Raw genomic sequence first — 16,123 nt, forward strand, 5'->3', positions numbered from 1 at the left:
TTGATGATGCAGAGAAGTCACAGTGAGGGTTGGGGCCAGGTCATGGACGCATGTGCTACTGTGCCATCTGCTAAGGAAGAGCCACTCCTCCCACCCCGCGCGTGGGAAGCCACAGCCATTCCAAGGGGTGTGCCTGGGTCAGGCCCATTTGGCCTTGGGGTCCTGGTGGGGCATTTCAGGGATATGCAGCTATTGTCACCACAACCTTTCCATTCCCAGTAGTCCATTAAATGAGTTTCTTGCTCTCATGAAAGCATAAGATTGGGTACTCAGTTCAAGAAAACAAGTGGGGAGAGAGGGGGTATGATAAGAGGTCTAGAGCAGGGGTCCTCAAACTTTTTAAACAGGGGGCCAGTTCACTGTCCCTCAGACCGTTGGAGGGCTGGACTATAGTTTAAAAAAAACTATGAACAAATTCCTATGCACACTGCACATATCTTATTTTGAAGTAAAAAAACAAAACGGCAAAAACACCCGCATGTGGCCCGCGGGCTGTAGTTTGAGGACGCCTGGTCTAGAGAGAGCAAAGTTCCCTCACACCAGGTCCTGTAGCTAATTAAGGACATGTAGCTGATTAAGAACCTGTGGCCAATCGGCCATCACTGTGAATGTTATTGTATTAACCAGGAAAAGTAATGATAGTGAGCTTTGCTCACCCAAGCTCAACAATTTACAGTGCACAAGGCACTTCCAAATTGGCCAAGCTTAGATGCCCATTTCACTCAAGCAATGAACCCAGCCCAGAGATCCCCACAGCCAGGCCCCATGGTCCTCTCCTTCAGAGCTGGAGCCCAAACCTTAAGCCCCAGCCGGCCTGTTGCCCCATGGCACCGACCCCAGGCTGCAGGACACCCCAGGCTGAGCTGCCTTCCCCTCCAGAGCTGTGCACAGGCAGCACACAGGGTGCAGAGCGGGGGACACTGAGTGGCGGCCCAGGTCCCCTTTTCCCCCATGAAAACAAGCACCAGCCACGACCTAAGAAGCAGGGACTTAGTTTTGGAGAAGACATCTTCACAGTCCCACCCAGCAGGAAACATGCCAAGGAGGCCCAAAAGCAGGAGGTTCTGAGAAGAAGTGGAGTGTGATGACCCCAGAGGGCTTTCCAAGTGAGGCTAGACAGCCGTGTTAGGTGAAGCCAGAACTCAGGCACGGCCTACGGTGAGTAAGGGCCCTGTTCATCTTCTCTTTCAACTAGTCACAATCACAGAACCCTCAGGGTGTGAACATGTCCCTGCCATTTGCCAACATTCCTTTTCAACAAGAGAGGGCAGGACTCACTCGCTCAAGGCTGGGCAGGGAACAAAAAGTGGCGAAAATGTGGTCCTACTTTGTAGCTATTTTCATGGGTATTGCTGATTCCAGGCAAGAGAGCCTCATTTCTACCTACAGTTATGATAGCAGTTCTCCTTTTAAAATAAATACAAATAAAACAGGGGAGGGATTTTTAAATATACTCGGTGTAATGTAAAGGCATGGGAAGTAGGACAATAGATGGAATTGTGCTAATCATCACTTTATCAGAAGAGGAAGCCCATTGGATTCTTTTTCTTTAATATATTTTTATTGATTTCAGAGAGGAAGGGAGAGAGAGAGAGAGAATCACTGATAAGAGAGAATCACTGATTGCTCCTGCACACCCCCACTGGGAATCAAGCCCACAACCCGGGCATGTGCCCTAACAGGGAATCAAACTGCGACCTCCTGGTTCATAGGTCAATGCTCAACCACTGAGCCACGCTGGCTGGGCACCTATTGGATTCTTTCCCAAGAAAGGACACGAGGCCCCCAGGGGGCCTGCCTTTATCAGCCCTGTAATCAGACAACAGCGGATGGGGATCCTGGGGTGTCCATCGTCAGACAAGGTGGAAGAATTAATCTGCTATGAAGATACACAGGGGAACAGTTAAGAAACACTGATATGCTATGTCAGTACCAACTACCATGAGGACCAGGAAAGTTGAGAGTGTGGGGGACACAGGGGTAAAGGAGGTAGTTTGGTGTGCTTTTGAGGGGTTGGCATGTGTCAAGACCACCTGTTTCCTGAGCTGGCCCCGATCCTCCCAATCCTGCCTCCACAAGGTCCCCACTCTGCCTGTCCAGTGCATTCCCCAGCAGGCTACACTCTCCTGCTCAAAACCCTCCCCTGCCTATCACTCCAACAACAGGCCACAGGCCCCTGGGGTGCTGGAGAAGTGTCCTCAGGGGTCCCAAGAGTTCTCTACCAGAATATTTTTTCAATGTTGTGTTTTCATTGTGAGGAGAATCTAAGAATAGAATTTTCTGGATCACCAAAAGCTCACTTAGTGACCAAATACATGGCTGGAAATTTAGGGCCCTGATGGAGGAACCAGGCTGAGGAAGAAAGAATGCTGGGAGGCTTATCAAGAACTGGTGTGTCCCGTTCATTGCAGCACTATTTATAATAGCCAAGCTATGGAAGCAAACTAAGTGTCCATCAATAGTCGGATGGATAAAGAAGTGTTGCAGCCTATCTAATAAAGAGGGAATATGCTAATTGACCCTCACGCCATCGCAAAGCTGGCGGCGCCCACAGCCAATAAAGAGAGAATATGTAATTGACTGCCACACCCTCAAAGATGGCAGTGCCCACAGCCACAAGATGGTAGCACCCAGTCCCCTCAACCCCCCAGCTGCCCAGGGACGGCCCGAGGCTCAGGTAACCAGGGCCGGCCGAGGCTTGAGCTGCCGGCAGTGAAAGCAGCAGAGGTGTGATGGGGCATCGCCTTCCCCTGATCGCTGGGTCGCCTCCCGCCCCTGAGGGCTCCCAGACTGTGAGAGGGGGCAGGCTGGGCTGAGGGACCCCCTCCAGTGTATGAATTCTCATGCACCGGGCCTCTAGTATATATATAAAGAAATATGACTAAGCCATAAAAAAGAATGAAATCTTGCCATCTACAACAACAAGGATGGACCTAGAAGGCAATGTCCTGCGTGAAATGTCAAAAAAAGACAAATGCCACATGATTTCACTTATATGTGGAATTTACAAAACAAAATAAATGAACAAGCACAACAGAAACAAACTCCTAGATACAGAGAACATCTTGACAGTTGTCAGATGGGGGTGACTGGGGATGAAAAAGGTGAAGAGATTAAGAAGTACAGATTAGCCCTGGCCGGGTAGCTCAGTTGGTTAGAGCACTGTCCCAATATGCCAAGATTGCAGGTTTGATCCCTGATCAGGGTGTTACTGGACAGGGGACCTGGCCCTGAACAGGTCTGCCTAGGACCAGCCAATAGTGTATGGGTTCTTCACTTTGTGAAGGAAAAGTTTTACAACACGAGTCCAGGTGATTATGAGGGTGTGTTTATTAAACAGTAAAAACAAGGAAGGGCTAAGGACAGAAGAAGCAACAGGAGAGCTAAGCTGGCTTCTTGGCTCACTGGGAAGTCAGAGAAAAAGGGCCTTGGACACAGGGTCAGGGAATTAGCCCAGGATGAGCTGCTGCCGCCCATTGCTCCCCTGATTACAAGTCTCATGGGGACCCTTATAGTTAGGAGATGCGTACCTGTGGGGAAAAGAGGGGGAGGGAAAGGTGTGGGCACTGGGTCATTTGTTTGAGGGCTTTTATCTCTCTTTTGCAGGGGGCAATTTTAGGAAAGGATCAGGGGAGGGTTTCAGCAGAATACGCATCAGTTTTCCAGGTGTGCTCCTCCAGTGTAATGGTCTCTACTGATTGGTCAGCGCCAGGGCAGGGGGTCATTGGATCATTGATCATCGCAGCTGGTCCTGGCATTGCCCACCTGATTTTGCTGCTTTTCTGGGCCTGGAGCTGAAATACAACTGAGGCCTAGATGTTATCCCTAGGGAGGTGACCTGTATCTGGCTGAAAATTGGTTGGCTGGTTTGTTCAGTGACCTATCTGTTTCCCCATTCTACTTGCCAAGGAATTTTCCTAGCATCTTAGTATCCTGCTTCAAGGGCACGTATAAAAATCAATCAACCAATGAATGCATCAATAAGTGGAACAACAAATAGAGGTTCCTTTCTCTCCTTTCCTCTCCATCTAAAATCAGAAAATAAGCATTTTTTTAAAGAAGTGCAGATCAGTAGTTACAGAACAGTCATGGGGATGTAAAGTACAGCGTAGGGAATATAGTCAACAATATTGTAATGGCTATGTATGGTGTCAGGTGGGTACTAGGGTTATCAGGGTGACCACTTAGTAAGTTATATAAATATCTAATCACTGTATTGTACACTAATAAATATAATGTTGTACATCATATAATGTTGTACATCAACTGTAATTTTAAAAATCAAAAGTAGAAGAACTGGTGTGTCCCGACCACAGTGCCCAGGGCTGGCCCCAGTGCCCCAATGCACCTCAGTGATCAGAACAGAGAAGGGTAAGAGGACAGGACGGCCCACCTCCCCGCGCATCCACGTCTTCAAAGGAAGCCAGGGTTTCTCCTGTCACTGTGTCTCCCTCACACTACTTTCACATTACAGTGCCAGTAACACCTCTTCCAGGAAGCCCTCCCTGCTGACCACACCCGGTTCAGCTGAATGCCCCCTCCCCACCATCCAGGACCTCTGTGGTCTCCTGCAGGACAGCCCTGGCAAAAGCATTTCAGAACCTCGGTAACATGTTAATTAAGCACTGTTTACTTGCCCAGCCATGCCTGGGCTTTCCATACATCCTTCAGACTTCCTGCCAACCCTACCAGGTGGGCACTACCACCAGGTCCCTTTAACAGATTGAGAATCTGAGACTGGGAGAGAAAATCCTCACTTTCCAGGGTCATGAGACTCAGGCCAGGCAGGCACACTAGCACTCCCTGTGCCACAGCCCATGGACATAGGCAATATCCAGCCGGGCCTTCACCCACTGCCTCTTCCCACATTTCAGGCCATTCCTGGGGACTGGATGATAGCAGAGCCAGGAGGGCTGTTTCCAATTCACAGACAAGAAAAATGAGGACTTCTGAGGTGAGGTGGCCTAAAGTGCAGGGTCTATCTGAAGGCAAAGGCATCCTATGCCTAAAAGCAGCCATCACACTCCCTGGGCACATGGCTCCCACCCCCTTAGTCAGGCAGAGACTCCCAGAGGCCCCTGGCCCCAGCCGGGGACAGGCCTGCAGCACACTTCCGCACCAGCACTGTGACGGGCGAGGTCACTCGGCCTACAATACAGCCCTGCACAAAAAGCGGGGCTCCCCGCCCTCAAGGAAGGAAATAACCTTTCCTCAATTAGTACTTTCACTGCAGCAATCTCCATATGTGAGAAGACAGAGGCATTTTTGCAATGTTTCCAAATCCCAGTAACTGTGAGGACAATGGTGTACAATGACGCATGGCTTGACCTAACAGGGGTGCTGGGAGGGGACCAGCCTGGAGAAGTTGAGTCAGTGGTGTGCACGCGCCAGTGGTACCCTGTAATCAAGGGGTGGCCCGCCTGGGGCAGGACCTAGAGATGGACAGACCTGGCTCCCACTCCAGTTCTTCCTCCCACCTCCCCTCCCACCTACATCTCCAAAAGAAGCCAGGGTTTCTCCTGTCACTGTGTCTCCCTCACACTACTTTCACATTACAGTGCCAGTAACACCTCTTCCAGGAAGCCCCCCCTGCTGACCACTCCCGGTTCAGCTGAATGCTCCCCCCCATCCCCCATCCAGGACCTCTGTGCTCTCCTCCAGGACAGCCCTGACAAAAGCATTTCAGAACCACATGTGTGAGTCCCTGCAGCCTTCAGCATGGCCATGGGAAGGACCACGGGCTGGCCCACACTAGAGGCTACTGCCAGAGCTGTGTGTGAGAAAGAGAGCCCAAGGCCTTGGTCACACGTCCCTGGCACGGATGCCACTAACCAGAAACCCCAATCCCACAGCCTTCCCTGGCTGCTCCAATAAGGCATGGTCAGGGATGCTAACCCTCTGGGAGGAAGGCCACAACTCCACGACTCCCCACTACCCCGTAAGGACCGGATGTAGGCCCCACCCTCTCCCCCTACACAGAAGGGGCTGGAGGGAAGCTTTAAAATCCCATTCAGACCTCACCTCTCTGGGAATTGAATCCTCATCACACCCAGAATACAATCAAAACCCCAATCAGGCCCATCCCAACCGCCCTTCTGGTTCACGGGGATCTTTTCAACCAGCCTCTCTGCGTCACTTGCACCTGCGATACCCTGGGCCTGACTGTCCCCATGCACCCCGGGCCTGCTCTGCTGGCCTCCTCTGGCATGCTCCCCAAACAGCCTGCGCCCCACCCAGCACCAGGCCAGCTTGTCTGCTCTACCTAAAGGCACGGAGGCACAGAAAGCACCCGCTGGGCTCCCATCCGTGTTGCCCACCAGAAAGCAGGCTCTTTGGATGCGAAGACATTGCCTTGGTCACTGTTTTATCACCAACACTCAACACAGTGACCAGCACCCAGTAGGTTCTCCATAAGTATCTGCTGAATAAAGGAATGAGTGGTCCCACTTCCTCTTTCCAAAAACCCTGAGGGATAGAAGTATGGCCACCGTTTCACAGATAAGAGAATTGAGGCTCAGAGGGTGAGTCACTGGCCCAAGGGAACAGTCTGTGATTGGCAGAGCTGGATCTGAATCTCGTAAGGGGCCAAAGCAGGGACCTCTTCTGTACCCGCTGCCCCTGCTCCGGCCCCGTCGGGGCTGGTCTGTCCGGTTTCGTGGTCAGCAGAAGGCGGGAACAGGCTCCCGACAGAATGGTCAGGGCTGCAGCGCCCACCCCAGGAAGAGCCAGCGGTCAAATCACCAAAGGAAACACCCACAGGAAAAGGGGAGAGGGAAAGGGTGGGTTTTTTCTTTTGACCATTTGCCAAACCCTACAAAAAGTGACTTTGTTACCATCTCATTTTAATCAAGTGGAAACTTGTGTATACCAAGCCAAGAAGTCAGCCTGCTCCACCACACGATCATAAAGCAGGGGATTTAAAAACCATCCTTAAACACTTGGCTCAGTTGGTGAGAGCCTCATCTCCATACACCAAGGCTGCAGGTTTGATCCCTGGTCAGGGCACATGTGGGAATCAACCAATGAATGTGGAACAACAAATCTGTGTTTCTCTCTCAAATCTATTTTTTTTTAAACTCACAAATGAACAGTCACCCACCAACTGCCCAGTTGCTTTTGAATGCTTTTGAATTTGATGTAATGTTCTGAACAGGCAATGCCATCACATAGTTCAAAAACTAGAAAATATAAAAGACACAGTGGGAAATGTTCTCTCACCTTTGTCCCCACCGGCCCACATCCCCAGGTAACCTCAGGTACCACAGCATGCTCCTGGGGTCTCCTCCTCCAGGTTTGTGTTATGCATCCAAGCGAACCTGTACCTATACATCTTATTCTACACAAGAGGTGCCGTGATTTACACACCATTCAGGACCTTGTTGACATGTGAGACATGCGTGTAATAGGCACGTGTGTAGCAGACAAGAGTGCGTTAGAGAGGCACGCACATTTAACAGAAACACAGCGGACGGATAAAGAGGCACGTATGTCTGAGGGAAGCCCTGTGCAAGGCACGCATGTAGGAAGCATGTGTGCACCAAGGGCAGGGTGCGGGAGATGAGTGCAGGGGCCCACACCTGAGGGGACCTGGGGCCTGAGACCGGCAGACGGTGACAGAGGGCGGGGTGCGCCCCTGCGCGGGCTGCACGGACTGGAGTGAGGGTGCCGGGAGGGGGAACAGGGTGCGAGGGCAGGGTGTGCCTGACCTAGGGTTCCAGTCCTCCCCTCGGGACGCCAAGGCGGGGATGGGGCCGGGCCTCGCGACCTGGGGACAGTAGGGGAGCCGAGGGGTCAGGAGGGGCCGGGGCGGGGGGCTCAGAACCGGCGGGCGCTGCGCAGGGAGGGCGGGGGCCCGGCGGGGGACCCACCGCGGAGCGCCCGCACCCCTCCAAGGGGCCCCGCGCGGCGCCGGCCCGCCGGCCGGGATGGGCACTCGGAGCGCGGCCGCGGGGCCGCCAGCCGTCGGGGCGTCCGAGCGCTCAGAGCACCGGGCGGCTGGCGGGGGCGCCGGGGCGCCGGGGCCGCGGAGGCCGGGCGGGGTCCGTGTGCACTCACCGCGGGGCGCTGCGCACGTCGGTCGGTCGGCGTGTCTGTCCGCCGGGCCGTCGGCGCGTCCGGAGCTCGGCGCGCGGCGGGGCGGAGGCTCCGAGGGGCGGGCTCGGGCGGCTCTCGGAGGTGGGAGGCCGCTCCGCCCCCGGGGCGGGGTCTCGGCGGGCTGGGGTGGGGGTGGGCCACCTGGTGCTGCTCGCTCCCCGCCGAGGGGTGCCGCCCGAGGCCGGAGCGGGCGGGCTGCGCGTCTGCCCTCCCCGCACCCCCTCCCCGCCTGGTCTAAACGCTGCGCCCACGCTTCGCCCTGTGCCTTCATCTGGGGCTTTGTTCCGGCCACCGCAGCTAGCGTGACCCTCCGGGCCCCACAGGGAAGATGGGCTCAGAAGCCTGGGGGGACCTGAAGGGCCTAGACACAACCCTGCCGCGAGGCAGGCAGCGGGGCCCCGGACCCAGGACGCCCGGGCCCGCGCTCCACTGGGCTGCGGCACTTACAACCGCGACTGCAGGTCCTCAGCCACATGGCTTCCAGCCCCGGCTTGGAGACTGTTTGCAGTTTTCCCAGCCCACACATGTGACCCCAACCGAGCCCAGCCTCCTCGTCTCTGGAAAGGGTTAACCCCGAGCTGTTGAGGGGGAGGCCTAGGGCGCCCCCTGCCATGTCCTCAGCAAGGGCCCACCCAACAGGTGGTGAACAGCCTGCAAGTTGTAGCTCAAAACATGAATGACTGTGACTCTGCTCCTACAGTCCACCCAGGGTGGGCATCCCAGGGTCTGGTACCCCCTCACCCTGTTGGCAGACTGGGAGCCTGTGCTGCTAAGAGGCCCTGTGGGGAGCGGGCGGTTGGCAAGGGACTACTTCGCAGGCCTTTCCCCCTAACCAGGGGCTCAAAACCCCACCCCAAAACCTACACAAGCAAAAGCCAGCGCCGCCAGCGCCAGCGCAAACACTGCCCCCGAGCAGCCCAGTGGGCCCTGCAGGCCTGCACAGAGCCCCCTCCCCTCAATCAACTTAAGAGTCCCAGAGTCAGGCCCAGAGAGAGTCAGGACCCTGGAATTCTGCCTTTCCATCCGCCTGTTACTCTGCCTGCCATCTTCTGTCTTTGTCCATCTATTGTAGTGAAGTTCACATGGGGTGAGCAGGCAGCCTGGGGTGACCGAAGACACCTGTGTCACTCACCTGGGCAACTCACTACCCTCTGATGTGGTTCCCTTCCCTGCAAGTTCCTGAAGCCTAGAGGAGAGATAATAGATGATTTGGCCTCACCGCAGCCTGCTGAGCCCAAAGCCAAGACAGCTTTCCAGGAGATAAAGTGGAGACATGTTGCCAGTCTTCTGTTATCTGAGCCGGAGACGCAGTGAAGGCGGCCATGCCCCGGGAGCCCTGCCAGGACTGTTATCACAGACACAGAGCACATCACCCACCAGGAATGTGCGGCCCGGGTCTGGCTGAGATGCAGTTGGAGGAAGCTCTAGGCTGATCAAGCCTAAGTCCGAATGCTCAGAGTGGGCAGCAAAGTTATTCACACCCGTGACAACCTCCCAGCCCCTGGGCATTGTGGCCCAGCCCTGGCAGTCACGGGGGGCTCACCTGCACCACCTAGCAACCCGACGGGGAGGAGAAGGCTCACTGGGCTTTGGGGTCTGCATCCTCGCGGAGTAGCCTTGGGAGGTCACTGCACCTCCTCTGGCATCTGAGAAATGAGAACAACAATAATAATCACCCCATATAACAATAACATGGGGTTTAGAAGCAGGGGCTCTGTAGCCAGGTGGCCTTGGTTTAAAGCCACATACCCCTGGGGGACATTGAGCCTTAGTGGCCTCCTCTATAAAATAGTTTCTGCCTCAAAGGATTGTTTTGAAGATGTTTAGAGCAGAGTCTGGCACATGCTAAGCCCTGGATTAAATGTATATTGTTGTTGTTGCTGCTGCTGCTGTTGTTGTTGTTATCTTCACTCAGATTAAACCAACTTGAGTCAGCAACGGCACCCAAAATATCCCTGAACACCTGGGTGCAGACAGCATGGGGGCTGCCCTCTCCTTGAATGGTGATCCCGGACCCCCCACCGGAACTTCGCCTGCTGCTGCCTCTGAGGGCTGCTATGGCACCCCGCCCTCCAAGAGCGGGCTCCGCACTGGGCCTGCTTCCCCGCCGCTCCGGCCTCCCATTGAGCACCTGTCGCAGGCACACTGACTGGGCAGAGGGGCGGCTATCTGTCCTGGGCTGCAAACGATGCTACGAAATAAGTGGGCCCAGCAAACTCTGGAATATTCCACAGTATGGGAAAGATATTTCAAAAAGATGGGCAGTGATTTGCAGGCAGAGGTGGGGCACCCCCTGCCATCCTGCTCCTCCACAAACCCTGGCAGCAGCACCCAGACCCAGGCCTTAGAGCATGGCCATCCTAGAATCATGTGGGACTTTTTTTTTGAAACATCAACATCTATGCTTGACTCCAGAACCATTAAACCTGAGTCTGCAGAGGGGTGCCGCTGGGCATTGATGGTTTTTAGAGTCCCAGTTGACTATAAGGTACCACCAAGTTTGGAAGCACACTTGGTCAAGTCCTCCTCCGTCCTCCTAGCTGGTCCCTCCCCAAGGGGTGAAGGGTCTGTGAGAACCAGGGCATGTGCCCGCCTGGACTCATGATGCCTCGTTCCAGTCCCTGGAATTCCCTACAGTGGAAGGAAAAGGGCTCTAATAAATCCAGCAAGTTTAGTGTCTGAAAGTAACTCACAGGATGATCCGATCATAGATTCCCAATTGGACAGGCCATGGGGAGTAGGCCTATAACTTCTTTAGTAAAAAGCTTATCTTTTCCTTAAGCAAGGCTTGTCCATTGTTTCTGTGCATCTACGTTAACACTCCTTTGCGATGCCACTTTTTCAGACCCCTCAGAAGCATAACCACTGTCAAGTTGGCACATGAACTACCAAGCAAAGTAGAGATAGGCTCATAGATAGAGATCAGGCAGACAGCTCTGGAGGGGAAGTGGGTTGGGCGGGGGACATGGAGGGATTGAGCAAAAAAGAAAAAAAAGAGAATTCATGGATGTGGACAACAGTGTGGTGATTGCGGGTGAGGGGGTAGAGATGGAAGAGGGTATAGGAGGGATAAATGGTGATGGAAAAATAAAATAAAATAAAATAAAGTACATCATCTTGTTAACTACTCTGCAACTCAGTCCCCACCTTGCTTTTTCCCACCTCCATGTAGTCTTCCTTAGTCCCTCATAAATCCCAAATGCATAAAAGAAACTACAAACTATCATCATGGATAGTATTTGAGATCTTGCTCTCCGGCATATGTTGTCAGTTATAAAAATTCTCTACATGTTTGGGCGTCTCTTACGTTTCTTCATTGACACTGCTCAACCTGCCTGAGCACAGGATCTATGTGGGCCTCGTCTCTGGTCCCTCCCCTCAGGAGTAGGTGGCACCCCTGTGGACACATCCCAGGCCTGAGGGTGGCCAAAGGCAGCTGATGGCTAGTGGTGTGAATGGAGCTCAGACATGTGGGCCACAGTCAGTCCCTGGAAACTAGGTCTGGCCCTCTCTGGTCTGAATCTCACTCACCTCTCCAGCCTCTGTATCCACACACACTCCTGTCCTTAACCCCAGCATCTTACTCTTCAACCCAATAAGAAGCTGATTATACACCAGGAACTTCCCCACGCCCCTGCCTTTCCACCCACCATGGATGCTGCTCCACTTAGGGCAGAAACTACTCACCTCCCACTATTCACGTCAGAAACGTAACTGTAGGAACTGTGCACAGACCCAGGACTGCCCAGCTGGGACTGCGTTCCCAGTCTCCCTGGAAGCCATCGAACGGGAGCAGAAGTGATGTAGTCCGTCCCTTCCCACTGGCTAAAGCGAGGACCTGGCTGTGGACATGGAGCTCGAGTAGCCACCTGGTAGACTCCTGGGTGGGAGGATCCCTGAGCCTGCTGGAGCCATCATACCTGTCCTGGACCTTCACATGAAAGAGAAATAAGCTTTCAAATATGCTGAGCCATCGACTTTTAGGATCTCTTTGTTATAGCAGCTTAAATTATACCTATTAACCTCCATCCCACTTAGGTTAGCTATCTCCAAAATTCTGCTAAGCAGCTGTAGCACACGTCTTGCACCCATCGGCACAGGAGCTCGGGTTCAGAACCCTTGGGAAGACTGGTGCAGTCTACACCTGTGGCTCCTACCCATCCGCATCCCCTGCTGCAGCTACCGGCCTGAATCTCCTCTGCAGAACCCTCTTCTCTCCCTTCTGGATCCATGTGGTTCCTTCCATGGAGCTTATCCTCCCCTCCTCCTGGGTGTGGCCTGCTAGAGTATTCCACCCAGGGAAGGGCTTGTGACTCAAGGGAGGGGACCTCTTTATTTAAGGCCCACTGTGGGTATGAGCCTGTGACTTGCAGGCTACCTCCTAGGGAAACCTGCTGAGAATGAAGCCAGTTCAAAGGAAAGCAGAGCTGAGAGGAAGAGGAAGGGGAGGGGGAGGAGGAGGAGGAGGAGGGGAGAGACTGAGGGAGAGCTTTCTGATGACCTAACATTTAAGCACCTGATTATACCTTGGCTGGAAACCCACCCCTGGATTTTTCAGTTCCAAGGGCCAATAAATTCTCTACAGATTTGGAGTTTTATTATTCACAACTGAGAGTCTTTGCTAATGTGTTTCACTGATGCAACATTACCTACCGAATCTGGAGCCTCACTTCCCAGGCCCTCTTTGGACACAGGTGAGCAATCAAGGACCATCGCTTTATGATGCCCAGACTCTCCCCAAGAGCTTTGCCTTAAATAAATGGGACAATGATTGGAATGAAAATAAACTTCTGTTTGTTAATGCCCAGCATTTTAATAGACACCCTACATTGATTAATCCATTTAATTCTAAAAACAATCCTAGAGGTGCTAGATATTATTGCTCCATTTTACAGACAAAGAAACTGAGGTTCAGTGACATAGAGGGCCCCAGTCCAGAGCAGTGTGACTGCAGAGTCTCCACGCTTTTCCCTGCCCTTGCAGAGAACACAATGGAGCACACTGTAGGAGGCAGCGGGTTTACTATGCCCGGGGTTTGTGAACAGGGACTGGGGGACCCCCTGGCAGATGGAATGGGGTGTGTAGAGAAAGGGGATAGGGGGAAACATTACAATTTCTTTTCATGCTGGGGTTTCTCTACACTTTCCCAAACTCTCTGCTTATTCCTGGAGAGCTGCCCGGGCTGATGCCTCCCATCTGGGAATGATTAACTCCTACCTCCTATGGCCCAGCACATTCATGACTCACCCCCAGCCCAGCCCTCGCCTGGTGTGATGAAATTTCTGGCACTTCAGAAAAGTTCTGGTCACCCTGGACAAGACTGGTCCCAGCCTTGCTGTTCAGTACAGCTTTCCTGGCTTGGGGAGGGGGGAGACTGAGGGGCCAGGGGTGCTGACCTCAGGGGCTGGAACTTCACTAGTGGGCTGGAAAACTAGGCTGAGGGTTCTCAGAGCCTGTTCCCTACTGGAGCAGGCCAGAGGGAAGGGATTAGCCTATGGCCACACAGTGAAACCCTAAGGAGCTAAAAGGGGCCCAGAGACAGGAAGCCTGGTCCCAGCAATCCTCTTGCCCATTCTGAGCCTCGGTTTTCCCATCTGTGAAATGGGAGGGGTTGACACTAATTTAATTTAATTTATTTATTTTTAAATCTTTACCTGAGGATATTTTTCCATTGATTTTTAGAGAGAGTGGAAGGGAGGCAGAGAGACAGAAGGGGAGAAAAATTGATGTGAGATACATCGATTGGTTGCCTCCTGCATGCGCCCTGACTGGGATAGGGATCGAGCCTGCAACCGAGGCACGTGCCCTTGACACTTCAGTCCTCCAGTCAACACTCTATCAACTGAGCCACATTGGCTAGGGCTGACTCTGGTTTTAATAAGTAAGTTAGGAAATCTTACCTAATAATAGACAAACATGTAAACTGACCGTACCTTCACTACGCCCATAGCCAATCAGAGTGACTATGCGAATTAACCCAAAAAAGATGGCGGTTAATTTGCATACATAGGCGCCCAGCGCCTGTGTCCCAGGAACATCCTGGCACCCAGGTCACTGTGAGGTAAGGCCTGGGCAGGGCCCAGCCCGCGATTGGTGTGAACTATAGAGGAAACACCTTTTCTGACTGCACATTGGCTAAGCTTCCTGTATGCCACTGGTAATATTCTTAGTAACTTGGGTAATAAGAATCCAAAAAGGTGATCTAGGGTTTTTCCACCACACTTCTGGAGATAAAAATGAAGGTCCATTGCTGGAGGGCTAAGAAATGTCATATCCTGCCCTAGCTGGTTTGACTCAGTGGATAATGCCTTGGCCTGCAGACAGCAGGGTCTGGGGTCGATTCTGATCAAGGGCATGTACCTAGGTAGCAGGCTCCTCCCTGGCTGGGGCCCAGATCAGGGCTCATGCAGGAGGCAACCAATCAAAGTGTTCCTCTCACTTTGATGTTTCTCTCTGTCTTTCCCTTTCTCTTCCACATTCTCTAAAAGTCAATGGAAACATATCCTCAGGTGAGGATAAAAAGAAAGAAAGAAAGAAAGAAAGAAAGAAAGAAAGAAAGAAAGAAAGAAAGAAAGAAAGAAAGAAAGAAAGAAATGCATATCCTATGAAAGACACATCTTGAAAATGCCTAAAGAAAGTTGTCATTTTTTCTTGGTGAAGGGACTGGAGTCGTGTTGATGAAAACACCTTGGAGGCTGTGGTGACTGGCAGTGGCTGCAGCAGCGGGGTGATGGGGCTGGTGCCTTCCCCTGATCAGCCTCGTTGCCTCCCACAAAGGGAGGCCAGACTGCGGCTTAGGCCCGCTTCCCATGGGGATCGGGCCTAAGCCGTCAGTAGGACATCCCCTGAGGGCTCCCAGTCTGTGAGAGGGGGCAGGTTGGGCTGAGGGACCCCCACCCCCACCCCCACCCCCAGTGCACGAATTTCGTGCACCGGGCCCCTAGTACAATAATAAAACATTCAACACCAGCAAATCTACCTCCACAAGAGAATCTCTTCCAACCACTGTTGTCATATATGTATGTATGCACACATGAATGTATTTATGTATGCCCACAATCAGATTCTAACGAAGATGTTTATGCTACCTTTTATTAGGTATATATTGGCCATTTTTTAAATCAAAACATATGTATAACTACATACAACAGTCAATAGCTGTCCAGCATTTGACTGTCTGCTATAACCAGTTATTTCTCTGATCCTCCACTGATCATTTCCAATTTTATTTAGTATAATAAATGATTTGAAGAATATTTTTGGCCTTGGCAGGGTGGCTCGGCTGGTTGGAACATCGCTCTATGCATCAAAAGTTGTGGGTTCGATCCCCGGTCAGGGCAATCAATCAGTTTATTTCTCATATCAATGTTTCCCTTTCTCTCTCCCTTCCTCTCTTTCTAAAATTTTAAAAAAGAAATCTATTTTTGAATCTATATTTTTGGGTACTTGTCTACCTCCAAGAAAATGTAAGGGCAAAGGGCTTATACACTTTTAAATGCTTTTTAGCAAGGCCCCCAGGAAGTTGTACAAATCAAGCATGGATGATGCCCTAGCTGGGTAGCTAAGCTGGTTATAGCATCATCCCCATACGCCAAGGTTGCCGGTTCAATCCTTGGTCAGGGCACATACAAGAATCAACCAATCTATATACACTGAGTGGCCGGATTATTATGATCTCTGAACGCATAATAATCTGGCCACTCAGTGTGTGTGTGTGTGTGTGTGTGTGTGTGTGTGTGTGTGTGTGTATTAGAGGCCTGGTGCATGAATTTGTGCATGGGTGAGGTCTGGCCAGCCTGGCCAGGGGGAGGGGACATGGGCGGTTGGCCGGCCTGCCTGCTGGTCGAACTCCTGGTCGAGGGGACAATTTGCATATTAGCCTTTTATTATATAGGATATACACTGAGTGGCCAGATTGTTATGCGTTCAGAGATCATCATCATCTGGCCACTCAGTGTATATAAAAGCCTAAGCAACCGTTCCAGCGGAATGACCAGAATGACCGGTCGCTATGATATGCACTGACCAC

General features: G+C 52.3%; 1 protein-coding gene and 1 long non-coding RNA gene across 4 annotated transcripts in view; both read right to left on the bottom strand.

Moving 5' to 3' along the window:
- FBLN2 (fibulin 2) overlaps positions 1-8,201 on the bottom strand; it is a 95,718-nt gene extending 87,517 nt beyond the window's left edge. Inside the window, exon 1 of one of the 3 annotated variants that reach the window (XM_079777074.1) lies at positions 8,056-8,201. The gene's annotated coding sequence lies outside the window, so the exon portion shown is untranslated. The remainder of the gene's footprint in view (positions 1-8,055) is intronic. The other 2 variants (XM_079777073.1, XM_079777075.1) reach the window with 2 other exon arrangements.
- Positions 8,202-9,210: 1,009 nt separating this feature from the next.
- LOC307103116 lies at positions 9,211-11,988 on the bottom strand. Its single transcript, XR_013813783.1, has 3 exons — positions 11,782-11,988; positions 9,638-9,740; positions 9,211-9,280 (listed from the first exon to the last, which is right to left on the bottom strand). It is a non-coding gene; the product is annotated as an uncharacterized lncRNA (long non-coding RNA).
- Between the last annotated feature and the right edge of the window lie 4,135 nt (positions 11,989-16,123).

The sequence above is a fragment of the Cnephaeus nilssonii genome (assembly GCF_951640355.1).
Source record: "Cnephaeus nilssonii genome assembly, chromosome: 7".
Lineage (NCBI taxonomy): Eukaryota > Metazoa > Chordata > Mammalia > Chiroptera > Vespertilionidae > Cnephaeus > Cnephaeus nilssonii.